The sequence below is a fragment of the Lagopus leucura genome, unplaced genomic scaffold (genome assembly GCF_019238085.1).
Source record: "Lagopus leucura isolate 7727_CA_CO unplaced genomic scaffold, USGS_WTPT01 Super-Scaffold_100033, whole genome shotgun sequence".
In the NCBI taxonomy this organism is placed as follows: domain Eukaryota; kingdom Metazoa; phylum Chordata; class Aves; order Galliformes; family Phasianidae; genus Lagopus; species Lagopus leucura.
Genome location: NW_024962282.1, coordinates 1,069,122 through 1,085,913, shown reverse-complemented (window position 1 = coordinate 1,085,913; position 16,792 = coordinate 1,069,122). Strand labels below are relative to the sequence as shown.

Below are 16,792 nucleotides of genomic sequence, written 5' to 3'. Positions count from 1 at the left end.
AGAAAAGAAAAGAAAAGAAAAGAAAAGAAAAGAAAAGAAAAGAAAAGAAAAGAAAAGAAAAGAAAAGAAAAGAAAAGAAAGACAAAGGATCTGCAGGAAGATATAACTCAGCAAGTCAGGGGTATCTGAAAGAAAGAAAGAAAAAGCATAACCACAGTCTCTACATTTACAGAAATTCTATAGTCAGAAGGCTCACACTCTGAGCGGAAAACCTACTAGAAAAGTCTGTGTGGAGAAACATATGATCTAGTCCATAGTTGACACGTGATGAACTTCAGTGTCATCCTATAGCCGTAAGCAACATCATGCAGATGAACCTGACTACACCCTAACTGAAACCAAAGCAAGTTATTTTCTACACTGAATTGAATGCAAACAGGGCCTTTCAGATGCATCTCCTGCCTCCCAGCACAGTCATAGAGGGGTCTTTCCATTGAATTCTAAAGAAATTGGACCGCATCCTAAGGAACACAATTATGGCTTGGACTAAAATGGAACTCTTCAACTTTGGTAAATGGAGTCACACTTGTTTATGATAGCTGAAAACAGCTCCATGTGACCAAAATATTTCCCTTCAGCAGCTCAACATTCAAATATATTGTATATTAATATAGTATATAATATATTAATGCAGTACATTGAATCCTTCAAAACGTTCACCCCAATAATAATTAGCCAGACAGGCATATGAAACTTATCCAGAAAGCTACCAAAACAAGATCCATTACCTACTTCCACCTACTACTTCTATAGTTGGATTTGGTACTTCTGAGGCAAAACGTAGCAAGTATCCTTAGCATGCTACTCTACTGCATTTAGGAGAGGAAGTAAGGATTAACTGAGCCAGTTAAAACTATAAGAAGAATGTAGATGGGCAACTACATCCTATCTTAGCTGGAATTAGGCCATGACATTGAGGTTAACCCCCCTATTCGTGCAAAAATACCACGGGTTTTTACTAACCACAACTGGTCAGGATTTCAGTTTAACAAGTCCATCCACAACAATAATACAGATTTAAAAAGCATGCATAACCTCCTCTGAAAGTGTGATATAATAGCACAAAGTACTCACATGCTCATACACCAACTGTAATCTAAAACTAAGCAAAATGAAGCGAGATTGCAAGATTACCTAAATGCAAAACTTTCACAGTACAAACATCTGTTTAAACATGAAGACTTCCCAAAAGCTTCACCTCAATAGATTCGGAGCATTAACAGCCTCTGCAGAACAAGTTTCTATGAGTAATGAGGAAATTTGCAGCAGTCACTGCCTCCTCCGCACTGGGACACTGACCAACACGGTTTACGAAGTAAACAATTCAACAGCAGCCCTTCCAGAACAGCTCTTCACCAGGGCAATCTGCTCTGGAATTAAAGTCACATTTGTTCCAGAAAAGCACATCCAGACAGGGAGCACCCTGCAATGTGTTTTGCTGAGTCTCATCCCCCTCCTCACGGGTAGGTCTTTGGAGTGATGTATTAATTCTCCTTATGTTGTATAACAGTTAGTTGGGATAAGCAAATGCATCTTATCATTAAAAATATTATTTCCTGCGCATGCTTCTAATTTGCCATAAAGTATGGTGTGTAAGAAATCATGCTATCTTCAATAAATCTCAAAAACACTATCATTTTTGTTTCCAATAAAGGATATTTCAAGCAAGTAGTAAAATTTCAGTAGTATATGGAAGGGGTCTTTGAGAAACACACACACACACAAGAAAAAAAAAAAAGCCCTACTATAAACAAGCCATCATTCTGGTAAGAGGAAATACAAACAACCAGAATAAAAATAGTTGACGCACAAAAGCCATAATGAGGGGGTTGCTCAAAAAATAACTTCTACTTTGAATGGTTTGGATGAAATACAAATTATCCACAGAAAAGTGTGGACTGGCATAAATGTTTGTACAAAATTATAAGTATATTTCTAGAAGTATGCAAGAGACAACCGCCTGCATGCTGCACAAGGTCCCAACAACGCTCTGAGTAAGTGCTAGTGCACACAGTCCAAACCACTGCATTTTAATTACTATGCAGCCTCAGATATATTGCCTTTGATATGGAAATGTTCTTGTTCTCTCATCTTCACATACGGTCTCATGCACAGAAATCTTTATCTGATTCATAAAAAATAAACTAGAATCCAATCTCAACACCTGACCTCAGTGCTTAGAAGTTTTTTACTAAGCACGGTGTCACTATAAAAAGAATGGATAATATTGGTGTAAAGTTAGATATTTTGAGCAACGATATGAAGGATTTGCAGTTAGGAATCAAATCAATACTTCACCTCTGAGGTTTTAGATTTTCCTGTTGCCTTGTATCAGACTACCAGAGACCAGAGAAACAATTGACTGCACCTTCCTGCCTAGCTCAAGAAGAAAGATGAAAATATTTAAGTGACACCCTGTCTTACCACCAATAGAAAAGATGTAACTTGGGAACTCAGTGTATGAAATAGATCCTGAAATAAATAAATAAATAAATAAATAAATAAATCCTCGACATTAAATTTGCCATCTTTTGGGGTTTTTTTGTTTTGGTTTGGTTTTTTTTGTTTGTTTGTTTCTTCTTTAATTTGTACATAACATTTCTGTGTCTGTTTTAGAGGTATGCACTATGAAGCTCACACGGAAAGAAGCAAAATGTATCCCAAGCTTTACTTTATCAAACTGAAATAAACAGAATATTTAAAATACAAAAGTAGTATGTTTGGTAACTTCTATCAATATGTTGCCTATAAGAAAGCTAAGAATTTTTGCCTTCGACAAATTCTGCCTGTCGCACAGAAAACATTAAATACTCCAATCTATTTAGAGAACTCTCCTAGCTCTGTAGAATTACAGTCTCTTTTTATAAAGAATATGATCTGTGTAACCTCTCCACAGAAGATAATGACCCATCTGTAAATCATTTTGTTGCAGGTTATCTGTTTTTCATCACTTCTAGTACCTGCCTGTGCCTGATATGATACCCTTAAACACATTAACTTGATGGAATGTTTTGCCTGACTTCAAAAAAAGCATCAATTGATAGATATTTATTCTCCACTATAAATGAATGACTCTGATTAGCCTAGCTCACCAATACATCTAATTTTATATTACTCTTGCCAATTCACAAAGCTCAAGAAATATTGGATTAAAATCATTTCCAAGCAATGATTTTCAAACTCTTGCTACTGTTTTCTCTCTTCTTAATTTAAGGAGACAAAACAGTAAACATAAAACTGATACGAGGATTTTAAAACATACAGGAGGAGGAAAGAAATGGCTATGTACAGACTCTTGTTTCTTTAAGAGAAAATCCATTTTTTCAGGTTCCTGTTGTACTAATTGAAAGAGAATTATTTAAAACTTCACTGAATACTTGAATATACGATGGGTATGTGCAGCAGTTTTACCAGTGCCAGAGAACTCCAGACTTTCTGAAAGACAGAAAACTCAAAATTGGCAGGAAATCTCTCACAATGATGTCACAAATATTTGTTTGTTGCCACAGAATAATGTTTTAAAAGAACACCTACTTCCGCGCTGAAAAGGCTTTAGGAATGTGTGATCATCCAGGTTTATCACAGCAGAAATCAGCTGCTTTATGGCAAATATATCTGTCAGATCTCTCCCTTCTGCACAGATCTACAGTTAAGTAAACATACGTTTGTTTCACATAGACATCAGAGCAGCTTTGTACACCACCTTCCTAATGACAAGATTTAGCTGGATTTTGTTTACAAGATGGTTATTTACAATTGTTTTTACAATACGGTATCACGACCAGGAGTAATATATCAAATGTGTATCTGAACATTTCCAAATAGGTCTCCTAAAGTTTCTATTCTTGCTCTTCTACCTGAGGGGAAAAAAATAGAAAATGGCGTATAGTGAAGAAGACACTGAGGAAAAAAAAGAAAAGCAAAAAGAAAAGACAGATAGGAATCAGCTAAGTCAAAAACTTGGAGCGTGCACCTGTGTGTTTCGCTGCTACTCGACAAATACGCCGTATGTGAGCTACCGAACACATCATACAGCAGTACCTCGCTTGCAGGTTCTGACATCATGTAGAAATGTTTCAAAGCCCTGTCTCCTTGATTTACTATATTAACTGAAATGTTTTAAAAATATGTCCTTGTATCACTTCAGCTGACATAGCTTATATATCCACGAACACCCCTATTTACATAACTTTAAAAACATTAGTCATTACACACAGCCACTGCCAAACAAGCCCACTGATCTTTCAAGTCACACTGTGGAAAGAGAAATATACATCACCCCACTGTATGGGGTGTAAAGAAAAGCGCATCACTGCTTCTCCAGTGATTTTTGTTCGACCAAATAAATAAATAAATTGACAGAAGCCTTTTCAGTGTGATCCACGCACTTTTAAGGGTGAAACCAAACCAAGTGTAAAAGATTAATGGATATGCTTCCTGAAGTGATATCTCCCAAGGTGATTACAGTGTTTAGTAGATATAAGGTCATGACTAAGGAAACTTTCTGCTGCCCACTGAGAACAAAATATTTGGTTTTGCTATCATCATGCATAGCGCTGCCCTTTATTACCATAGGATATCTCGAGGCCTCTAAGAACAGCAGATGTACATGCATACATTCAACTAAAAATACGATCAAAGATGCAAAGAACATGTCCAAAGGCATCTTTCCCCACCATGCAAAAGAAGTTCAGCTGGAAGTGACCACTAGCAATCGCTGGTCACGTATTAAAAACTTCTGGCTAGGGAACAAGCAACAGCAGTCCCCAGTTGTCAATAAAATCAATGTGACAGGCAAAGGCAGATCACTTTGGACGCCAGTTATTCCTTTCTACAAGTCAGGCACTGACAATCTAACGAAGGACACCAAAGGCTCCACTTGGTTTCTCTTCTCGCTTTCGTTAGGGTGTAAACGTAACAAGAAAAAACTGAAGCAAAATGTTACATAAGTTCAGCAGAGAATCAGTAGCGTGCAGGGGAGACAGCCGTCTGTCTGACTCCCTTTGCACTGTGCGTTGTACGCATGCCACTAGTTTGCACCCAACGATACAGCTGAAAAGGGAACCAAGCGAGCTTTCGAGGCAGCCCAGCTAAGTCTTTCAGCAGTACTGCAGTAGAGTGGAACTGCAAAGAAGAGAGGCAATAATGCATTTAGCAGAGGATGCGAGATTGCAGAGCAAAGGGCCTCTTACTTTCTCATCACTGAATGAATTCAAGTTCTGGGGGAGGAGGCCTGAGAAATCAGAGTGAGCGAAAGAAAAAGTATGCCAGGAGAGAAGAGGCCGGGCGCTGGAAGCCACAGGGACACAGCGGACAGAAGCCCCCGGCCCGGCGGCCCCGGAAGGCGTGAGGAAGCCGCCCCCGCCACAGCCGCCGCGGCCCCCGGGAGGGCGCTGCCACCGGCGGCCCGCGCGGGTCGCCCCGGAGCAGGGGCCGCCGGGCCCCCTCCCACCGCTCCAGCCGGCGGCAGCAGGCACTCGGCCAGGCCTCGCAGCGCGGCCGGGGCAGGGCTGCGTCCCTCCGCCTCCCCCCCTCCTCCTGCCGCAGGAGCGTGGTGGCGGCCCGGGCAGCGGCCTGGAGAGCGCTGGGAGCCGTGCCCGGGGCTCACCTTCCCCTCCCCCCGGAGGAGCGCGCTTCGGCTGGGCTCGCAGGCGATGCTGGCCGGGCTGCGCTCGGGGCACCGGTTCCAAGTACAGTGCCTGGTTCGGTTTCCGTATATTCTTTGGCTTTTAATAGCTAGCTGAGGAAAAAAAGAAAGCATTATTGTTTTCCTTCTTTCCTTCTCTCATTGCCTATTCTAAATTTGACTCCAAAGTTGAAGCGGTTGAATTGGCTAATTCTGAATACAGTCTATTGAGAGACCAGACACAGCAGTATATCCCTGTATAGCAATAGATACAATGTGCTGAATTGGCAGTCTAATTATAAATGTGGCATTTGGACCTCCTTTCAGACCCAGTGCCACCTTACCTTATGAGGGAACTTCAACTACAGCAACTGTTCAAAACAAAATGCCATTACAGGATCAGCTTCACCCAACGCTGGAAGCGGCCAGGGGATTGTTTTACAAACAGCCTTTCTCACTTAACACAAGAATGTATTATAAGAAAAAGTTATGGATAGTGCGGAGTCTGAAAAAAAGGCGTACGTAGTTTCTGCCAGGTGTCGAGCTACTTCAAACTGCAGCATACTCCGCATGACCTCATTATTTTCTTTTAAACGTACTCACTATAAATAGATTATTTCTTAGGTTTACTAGAATGAGCTGCTAGGTACGCTCGCTGTTTATATTCCAAGTGGAGTGCACATACAACACTGCGAGGACAGGACCACGCGAAATATCTGGGCTTGAAACAAAAACCTGCAATAAGATATTGCCAAAGAACTCACGGTGTGCTGGAAAAGTTCTTAAAGCCTCTTTTCCAGAGGAATATTTGTACCTAATGGCAGATACGCACACATATCTCACATTCATTCTTACTATTTGCTTTATGGCATAATGGCTTAATTAAATGAGTGGGCACAAGCACGTCAATAAAACAAGTCAAGTCAAGTCGAAATCTCAAAACAGGTTTCAAAACTACTCCATTACACGAATAGGGGAAGGGAAATTCGTTAATTTTTGGACTCGAAACCCTGCTGGGAGACCGCATAAAGACGTTCTCCTGCCCTCACGGCCGGCTCTGAAGATGGGAACACCAAAAATGTTAAAATGAGGGTAAAAGAAAACAGTAGGAACAAAGTGCCGCTCCTGTGCCGAAGGCTATTTAAATCAGCTTAATAAACACACACCTTATCTCCAAACAGCAGGCGAAGATATATGACTTTATCACAGAAAGTTTTACCGTCTGTGTTTTTGGGAAACACCCCTAGGACAGAGCTAATCTAGCGTCCCCAGGCCCCCGGCACGCTGACTTCCCGCAGCCCCCCCGCCACGCAGACACAACACTAATTGTCTCTTCACGTTGCCACTTTCACTCCTTCCCTTCCTTCAAAAAAGAAAAAGAAAAAAAAAAAAAAAAAAAACAACCCACACACAAAAACCGCTGTGAAACGGTCCGCCGAAAGCAACGACAGCAATCAAATCGATACGATCAGTGCCTCTGATTGACCTCAAGGCCCTGCTCTGCTAAAGCGCACAGCCCCTGCTGCAAAGCGGGTTAACTGCTCGCCGCTGTCGAGCACAGCCGGGAACCGGAGCCGGGAAGCTCTCCCGGCGGAGGAGCAGCTCCCCGGCAGCTCCATTATTAACGCACGCGTGTAGGTACCTGATCACATCGCGCCTATCCGTTCCCCCTCCCGCACCTAAGAGCCGCGCTCCCGCAAGGGCGACCCGGCGCCGCCACACGCGTGCACGCGTTCCCCGGGCGGCTCGGCGGCAGCGCGGTGCCCGCTCCTCCCCGGAGCAGGGCAAGGCGCGGAGGCACTCTCATTAGCTCCCACTGATGACTCCTTTCAGGATCGTGAATGGAACAATTGTCAAAAACTGCGGGAAAAAAAAACAAGCCCTGAGACTATTATATACAGACACAGCTTGTGTGCGCGCATGTGACATTTGCAGGCAACCCAGATTTGTCCGTAAACTCTTCGGCATTATTCGAGATAAAACATTCAATTGCTTATACGGTTAAAGAGGCCGCTTATCCCCAGTCAAAAATCCAAACAGCTTCGAAGGTAGCGAACGCCAGGGAACAGCACGAGCTCTCCGCCAGACACACCTTGCCTTCCTCGGCTCCTACGGCACTGCCCGTAAACAGCTGCGCCGCGCAACTGTCACTATTTTATTTTAAAGGCAGAATAAGAACAGCGACAATAACAAGTGAAATACTTCCTGAAAACTTACTTCGCATTTACTTTAGGCACTAGTCTTTTTTTCAGCTCGCAAAGGAAGCCGTTTTGTCCAGGTTAGGTATTGTCTACTTATGGATCAGCCTCTGGCTAGGGGTTTATTTTAATTTATGGCTTATGCATTCTTTTAAGGTCGATTTGCATGACCTCCGGCAGCGAGAACTCCCGAGCCGGGCGTTGCCACAAAGCGGCACGCATCGCCCCCTCGCCGGGCGCGAACGGAGCTCTCCGATGATGGAGTGCTCTTTTCCCCTCTCCTCGCGTATCACAAATTAGGGCGCGATATCGACGTTAAAGTTTTCGCTAGAACTTTATCCGAGCCCTCTGCTCGCGGAGATAAGGCGGCGCTGGGAGCCGCAGAGCCCCGGGACAGTGCCCCGCCGTGGCCGAGGCCGGCACTGCCGCCCGCAGCTCCCGCAGCTTTGTATGGCTCCCCGCTCCGGGGACGGCGCTCGGTTGCGGCCAACTTCAAAGCGCTCACCCACCTCAAACTTAAAGGAGAATCTAAAAGCCCCACTGAACTCCCGTCGCCTCGCTCCATGCCGTGCCCTCCGGGGTTAGCCGCGAGCAGAAACCCACGCGAACGCTCCGGAGCGGTGACAGCAGCGCTCCGCTCTCCAAGATTGATTTCGGATTTTATTTTTCCCCTCTCCCTCTCTCTCTTTCTCCCTCTCGTGTTAGTTCCTTGCGTACGATCTCTTCCCGGCACCATGTGTTCGCCTGCCGTGGGGAGCTTAAAATACAGCGCTGATCTGTCACTACATTTTAAAATAAACTCTACTCGAGGAGGATGAGAAAGTGTTGTGATTTGGGGGTGCTGAGGTCCCTCGCTATCTCTGAGCCTCGGGATTCGCGCAGCCCCGGAAACTCGCCCGGGGACGAGGCTACAACTACTTTTTGCTAAGGAAAAAAACACCAACCTCGTGGTATCAAAGTAAATAATCGTGCAGGGGGAGGCGGGGGAAGGGGTGCATTCAGCAACGTTAAAAGCTAAACAACACAGCTACCTCCGGACGCTGCTCCTTCACTCAATTGCAACTAACAACCCATTAAAGACAGCGCAGGGGGAACCGGATTCTCTCCTGCAAAGCGACATAAATCCAGCGAAAACCCATTAAACCACCACCGCCGCCACCAAGCAACGCAGCACTACACACCACAGCAAACAACAGGTATACAACACAATAGGGCTTGTTTTTTCCTGGTTACCTCCTCGGGATCCAGTGTGGCACAAAGCACTGGGAGAGCCTCCTTTTTTTTTTTTGCAACGCGCTTCGGTAATTTTCATTAAAAAAAAAAAAAAAATTAAAATTGAAAAGAAAAGAAGAGGGAAGGGGTGAAAGGGGAGAGAGGGAAACAAACGGGTAGTAATTTGGTAAAAGAAAAGAAAGTAAAAGAAAAGAAAATAAAAGAAATGAGCTAGAGTCTGCTGGTGTTTCTCCGGGCCATGGATGTGCAGGATCCCGATCGTTAGAAGTTTGCGGATGGGTTGCCTGGAGATTTGCTTACAATCAGGTTCATTATTATTATTTTTTTTTCCCTCCTGAAACAAGTGAAGGCGATGGTTACTGCTGTCAATCTTGGCAATCAATGTGAGCGGCCATGTCGTAAGTATTCAAAGCATTTCCCGTCGTGCAACATCAGAAAGTGAGTGGCCAGGGCATTGATCTGAGGAAGGCAGAAGGAGGCAGGGCTCCCCCGCCCAGACAGCACAGGCAAGATGAGACAACACAGAGAGAGAGAGAGGGAGAGGAAAGGCTGAGAGGGAGAGGGAGCCTGGGAGCGAGCGAGCGGGGAAAGCAACAACTGCAGAGAAAGTGAGCACAAAACAGAAAGTGAAATCACCCCGGGCTGCCAGCCGCATCCCCGAGAAGCTATCACCACTCACATTGCTATTAGACAAATGAAACCTTAAACCTCTCTCCTCTAATGACCACTGATTGCCCGGAGTGGTGAGGAAAGGTACCAGAAAGTTACCGGGAGGGGGGGCGAGGGCGGGCAGGGGGAGGGCGGGCGAGGGCCGGAAGAGGGGGAGGCGGGGGCCGGGGGAGCTGCGGGCTGCGCGGGGGGAGCGCAGGGGGACCCCGGCTCTCCCCGCCCGCGCGCCGCTGCCCGGCACACGCCGAGCGGCAGCGTTCGGCCGCCGCCCGGGAGGGTGAAAATAAAGAGCAGAAGGGGAAGGGGGAGAAGGGGGAGACGGTCTGCGGGACGCGGGCCGGGCCGGCGGGGAAGCGGGGACGCGCAGGGGAAGCGCTCCGCGAGAGCCCGATGACAGCTGATAGATAGATGGTGCTCTGAGGAGCCCGATCCCGCAGCCCGGCCGGAGTAAAAAGCGAGCGAAACCAGAAGTAGAAATGACTACAGCGGGAGGTGGGAGTCGGGCTGCGGGAGCCCGGAGGAGGGGAGGCGGAAGGAGCTCGGAGCCCACAGAGCGCTCCGCGGAGCGCTCAGAGGAAGGCACGAACGTGAGCGCGACTGATGGGGGCGGGCAGGTAGGGGCCGGGGAACGCTGACTTCGGACGGACTCCCGCCGTGATGCCGAGAGCTCCCGGCAGCGGCGATATACGAAGATGTCCCTGCTAAAAGGCAACGGCCAGGGACTCGAGTACCGATTTAGGAACTCACGCTCCCTCGAGAGTGCCAAATGGGAGAAAATCCGGGAGCGGGAAGGGGAAAACTCCGAGGAGATGAGGGAGAGTCAGCCAGAGGCACGGTGTGCTGCGGAGCCTAGAAAGTCTCTCTCCCGCATTTTTACATTCCAAAGGTAAACATAAAAGAGACTTTCAAACTGTCAGGGGCCCGCAGATCAGGTGGGCAAGCAGCTCTGCAGAGCTAACGTCTGCCTCTTTTGATATTATTCACACCTATAGGATAAACTGTTGTTAGGATGGGAGTGCGGAAAGCAACCTCAAGCCCACAAAATGAGAGAGAGAGAAGTTGTTGATTCATCTCTGTATTTTTGGCACTTTCTCCCCATTTTCCAGAAGGCGCCTGGAACAGTTAGTAACAGAGAAACTTTTAAATTTTAAAATAGCTTCATAACTTATAGAGGCCAAAAAGACGAGGAGAAAGCCTGATTTCACTTCCCTGCTCTCACAAGCTGAAATCTGCAGGCTAGCATAGAATCAGAAGCCCTCCTGCAAATGAACCCTGCCTCATAAGGACGTGATGAAAATTGGGCATTACTCTGATGGCACACCTGACGTGGCCCTATTTCATTTTGCTAAGATGCGAGGCTCTAAGCCCTGCGAGAGCAGTGCCCATCGCAGCCCCCACCCTGCTATCCGAGGTGCTGTTGTCCCTCTCTGGTCCAGCCCTGGAAAAAAGAGTTGGAAGTCAGAACCTCTCAGAACAGCAGACCTGTCTAATAAGGGATTTGTTGACTATTTCACTACAATAAAAGGAGCAATCGAGTCTTACTCGGCAAGCAACAAGCACGTTGAAACAACTTGAAATTCATCTAGTAAAGCATCATCATAAATCAGCTGGCTGAGAGCATAGCAGCTAATTTCCACACATTCTTCTAATTTTAATAAAAGATCCTAAAAACCTGTAATTCAGAGCTGGAATAATTTGTTAGATCGGAAATACCGAGTTTGTATACACCTGTGGTCAGCTAGTTCAAACTATTCACCTCGCTGCAGTTATCTACGGGATGGATTTAACAACAGGAAATAGTTTCCTGTCCAGATCCTGCTGCGTCCTCTTTCATCTTTAAATGTAAGAATCTCCCTGCCCGGTTAGTAGCATTTTCCTTCTAACGCATGTAAACCTGCTGCGAGTGAAGGAAACACCTTGACTTTATGCACGACCGGTAGCTTTGGCGCACAAGAAATCCGAGTTCTGTAAGGAGACAGAGACAATCAGAATATAAGGACGAAGCATCCCGCCCGAGTTCGCTACCCTGTTGATTTGTTAATGGAAGCTCCTTTTTTTTTCCCTTTAAAGGAAAACAGAAGAAAGCTAATAAACACATCCTCGAAGGTAGCATCCTCCTTCGCACAACTTCTTAAGTACGAGGCGGCGATGGGACAAGAGATAAGGAAGGCGTCAGAACGATTTAGCCGCCCACCCAGATCCGAAGCAGAGAAGCATCCCTCCGCGCTCCCGAAATCCCCGCGCAGGGGCTGCCACTCGGCTGGGGCAGGGCACCGCAGGGATGCGCCCGCGTCCCCAGGCGGAGCGCGAGTAACACTCTCTAGCTTGTTGCTTCCCCGTGTGATCAATTAAGTTACAGATGCAGCACACAATGCCGCAGTTACAACTTCTCCGCGGTAGAAAACGAGGACTCCGTGGGCATTGTATGCAAATGTGCGTGTATGTGCTCTGCACAGGAATAATTGCGCTTCCCTCTTTGTTTGCATAAGTGAACATCCGCCGTACGCACGTGCAGAGAAACAAGCAAACGCGTTTACTTTTAGCCTTACTACGCGTTTAGACACCACATTTTACATTTCTTCTCTCGCTTTTCTTCATTAAGGCTAGAGACGGGCACAGCAGCCAGCGCAGGCAGATGTTGGGGAGGGATGCTGGGCTGCTCTGCGTCCTCGCAGAGGAAAGGAATCAGCCTGTCGGTTCACGTCGGGGCACTTACCTGCTCACAGCTGGCAGCGCATTTCGCGCCGTCTCTTTCATTAAACACATAGAAGTAAAGCAACGTTCGACAAGCAAAGCAACCTGTCTGTGTGTTGAGTTTTACCGCATCTTTGCTAAGACGAGCAAACCTACAACTCCTGTGGAGTTGGTAGAACAGTCTCTGAAGTTTTGATTCAAAGGGCGAGAAATGCCGCCTTAAAAGTCATTCGCCCCATTCTAAACTCCCCTCTCTCCCCAGTAAATGCCGGACAATTAACAGGCGTATTTCAAAGTTCCCTCTGCTGACACTCTCCGACAATGAAGACTTTTTATAGGCTTGTTAAAGATGTTCAGAGAAAGTTTTGCAAGATAATCAACAGCATCTGAGAGAAAGCTAAAGAAGTTAAAGTCTGTTCATCCGACTGGGAGAAAGTTTTGTTAGACAAGATAAAAGCATATCCCTGCAGTGCTCTCCATAAGCAACACCATCAGCTGATGCGAGTTCCCATAGAACAAGTACCTCTGGCGATCTTCTCAAAATTTAGGGGACGTTTGCATTTTGTAACGCCCTAAGCTAAGAATCTGACTGAAAAAAAAGAACAAACCAAAAACCTCTGAATTCTTTAGAGCGTCATCTGCCAACACAATGTATTGTCCTGGCAGAAGCGGGTACAAGAAGGTTTTAATTTCACTTGAAACTGTGCATCACCCTGACGGTGAAGGAAAAAGCCGCAGCAACAATCTCCCCACTTCATATCCCCGTTCCATAAGAAGGGGGAGGGGGGGGGGGGGGAGAGAGAGAGAGAGAGGGAGAGAGAAAAAGGGAAAACCACATAAACTTTTACAAAGAAAAATAAAAGCAACTTTGACATGAAAACCCCTTCCTGCCTAGGAAAGTTCATTTTAAAGGTCCCCTCTGTAAATCTAAAGTGCAAACACCAGGCTAAGGTAGTGAGTGGCTGGAATTTGCATGCTGATAAGAGAAGGCTGTTGTACTTACAGTGACAGAGGGCAGGCTGCGGAAGAAAAGCTGTTTGTGTTAGCCTGAGAGTCACCCAGGGCTGCAATGAGAGGAGAAGAGAGGAGTGGGAGTGCCAAGCTGGATACACCTTCACCGCATCTCATCACATCTGCCAGCCTCTCTCTCCCTCTCTCTTTCATTTCCACATTCCCTTTGTTCCTGAAAAAAAAAAAAAAAAAAAAAAAAAAAAAAAAATCTACACGTCACATCAGTCCCCAGATGCAGTCTACACCAAAGAAAAAAAATGAATAATTCAATCAAACTGTGCATAGTCTCTAAGGCACTAAATCTATTGCACTTAAAGAAACGAAGGGTAATTACCGCTATAGAATTAGAATAAGGCCAGAGCGCGTAGGGATCCCAGGGTCTGCAAACTCCACGGTCAAATAAAGTTTCATGTATTTAATCCTTTGACAACCCCAATGTAAACTAAAAGGGAGGATCAGAACTTATTCCGGTTGGGTTTGAGAATGCTTGAAGTGAATGCTACAGAAGCGGAGCGCCCGTGATCTGTGACAAACACAATGCGAGGAAGTCGAAGTGTTTCACTGCATCACCTCCAGGGTCCGTTCCCCCCTCCCTAACGAAGAGCAGACCACACTCCCACCGGCTTCTGCCGCTCTCTGCAAGTGCAGCGGGAATCGCCGGCAGCCAGCAGCCGCCTTACCTGCTAGATCGCCAACGACGCCTGACAAAAACTCAGGCTGAGCGGCAATTTTGTCCCACGCTTTGGCGGAGAGAAACCACTGGGGATTCGCAGCAGCGAGGATTGACTCGAAACGCTGCCCCTGACTCGCGGATTCGCGCTGGGCTGACTTTGGGGACTGCCTGCCGGGGGCGGGGGGAGAGCGCTGGGGAGCGGATCCCAGCTGGGCGGGCGGCAGCAGCAGCGCTGCCGGAGCCCCGTGACAGAGCGGCCGAGCCGGGCCGGAGGAGGGCCGCACTTCTCCCTCTCCTACCTCTAACGGTGCGCTCTCGGCTCGGAGGTAAGATGACTCTATATTGTGTTTATTCTCTCCGGGTGACTCGGGTCCCAGGGGCATGCTTCTGTATTAATGAGGGCGGCGGCGGCACGGGGCCGTGTCTCAGATCGTTATACTGAAATGAAGCCAGCGTTTAACGTCGGTATCTGCCGCTTTGCACTTTCAATCGCATTCTTTGTAAACTTCTCCTGGGAGGCTAGGGGAGGAGAAAGAGAAGGGGAAGGAAAACAACCCCAGGTGAGACCGCGCCGTGACGCTGACACAGAGCGCTCTAATTCAGCGCGGCTTTGTGCCGGCCGGGAAGATTCAAACACCTTCCACTGACGCAGAGCATCGCGCAGCTCCTGTACTCGAACCGCTTTAATAGGCAGTTTTGATTTATCCAAAACATTAACGGAACTGTTATTCTAATAAAGGTAAACTAGAAAACACGCTTGCCTCTCCGCTCACTCGAGCTTTGTTTACGTGCTTAAAACGCCACCGTGAGGCCGGCACGTATAAAGCAGCGAGAGCCGCCGCCTGCCAAAGAGCTCTCGGATTAGCACTTCGCAAAGCAAAACAAACAGCGGTAGCGGCAGCGCGAAAGTCATCGAAGAATCCGCTGCCGGCGGGCGCGGGGCCGGGAAACTCCGCCGTGGGAGCGTCGGCCGGGCCCCCGCACGCACACGGACACGAGGGCGAGAGAAAGAAGGGTGGAATCGAAGGCTTGGAAATGGCAAGCACAAAGCGAAGAAAAAAGCCAAGGGTATTCCCTGCCCGCCCGCCTCTTGGCGGAGAGGAGCGGCCCCACGCGATCCTCGGCCAGCGGGAAGCAGCCCCGGCCGCTCCCGGCCGTCCCGCTGCCCCCTGGCCGCCCGCTGCCCCGCAGCTCCCCGAGGGCTCCGGGCCGCGCTGCCGTTGCCGCTGCCTCGCACGGCCCTGTCCCGTCCTCGGGCACACGCAGGCCGTTCCCGCTGCCCGGGCTTTCCAGGCGGTTTAACTTCGCAGGTCTTCCCAGGGATGTCAAATCACAGGCTAGGTTAGTAATCTACACGCGATTCGTATAATAGAAGGCAGATTAAAAAAGAAAGAAAGAAAAAAAAAAAGACTAAGCTGTTAGCCTCACAAGCAGTGTTTGGAGTGACACCGCTTCAAGTTGGGAGCAAGGCTCAGCACAAGGAGATTCCAGGCACGCTCCAGGCACAAGGAAACTACAGCAAGCAGCAGCAGGAGACAGGTGCTGTTTGATGGGAGCACAGCGTATCGCCGCGCACTGCTGCTCCCATCCCTGCTCTCGCAAGGAGCCCTGAGCTGGAAGGTGTGCTGCCCGGGGACTCAGCAGCTGCTAGGATCGATGCTCTCCCCAAAGCACAGGAAAGCATTCATCACGCCCAGTGTCCCGTCACCAACAGGGCACTAACTGCGCCAGCAAAGCTGAAGTCACCCAGCTCTTGGCTATGAGTTGCTTTGGCAGACTAAGTTCTGCAAATGAATCACGAGAGTGCTATTTTCCAATGAAATGCTCTTCCCATTCTGGCTCTTTCAGCTATCACCTGGATTTGTCTCGTTGTCAACTTGATCGTTTCTCTACTGCCATCTCTGTATAATAGGGTGACCATAGAACACAGTTAACGTACATAAAAGTGGTCCAAGATGAATGATGATTTCAAACATCTGTTTTCATCAGCCAGTGGGAGCGGTGCAGGAGATACCCACCATGGATGGCAGCCATCCATCCATCCATCCCACAGCCCCGCTTCCTTGCACACACACCTGTGGGGCTGCACCATCGGCCCCAGCCTCACGGAGAGCTGAGTGTGCCTTGCACAAGGGGAAGGACACAGAAGCACTGTACCCCCCTATCTGAGGAGCTGGGAGGAAGCACGTGCTGAGGATTCCTTGTAGCCCACACTAGTGCTATCTTACATGGCAGCCCAGAGTATATTTTTAAAGTTCCCGACCTAACTACTACACTACAAACAAGATACTATGTAAAAACCAAAAAAAAATCCAAAGGCCATAATAAAAACACAAAGCTGCCTTTGACCTGCGGACTGGCCCACATTACAAATAAGTGCGTTGCCACCAAGCCACATACATATGACACATGAACAGAAATAAACTGAGTACTTAGGATTGCCAGTGATTTAATATTTTATATGACTACTGCTGTGCACTTTTAAAATGCATTGTTTTTAAGATGTTCCCGTGAGTTTAGGAGAGGCCTAAGCCACTGCCGGCTGTTCCCCTCACAAGTTCAAGCCCTGTGCATGTGCAGTGCATACTTCTTGTTAAAAACATTAAAACAGTGATGCCAAAATGGATAAACCGTTCAGAAAATATCAACGGCAAAGGTGAAAACGTCTCCACAGAGCTCCAGGGGCAC

The 16,792-nt window shown here is 47.5% G+C and overlaps 1 protein-coding gene and 1 long non-coding RNA gene across 2 annotated transcripts in view; one reads left to right on the top strand and one right to left on the bottom strand.

The window, feature by feature from the left end:
• SOX6 (SRY-box transcription factor 6) overlaps positions 1-8,102 on the bottom strand; it is a 366,568-nt gene extending 358,466 nt beyond the window's left edge. Inside the window, exon 1 of the mRNA XM_042881831.1 lies at positions 7,844-8,102. The gene's annotated coding sequence lies outside the window, so the exon portion shown is untranslated. The remainder of the gene's footprint in view (positions 1-7,843) is intronic.
• Positions 8,103-9,467: 1,365 nt separating this feature from the next.
• On the top strand, positions 9,468-12,520 carry LOC122185762. Its single transcript, XR_006180973.1, has 2 exons — positions 9,468-9,810; positions 11,797-12,520. It is a non-coding gene; the product is annotated as an uncharacterized LOC122185762 (long non-coding RNA).
• Positions 12,521-16,792: the final 4,272 nt, after the last annotated feature.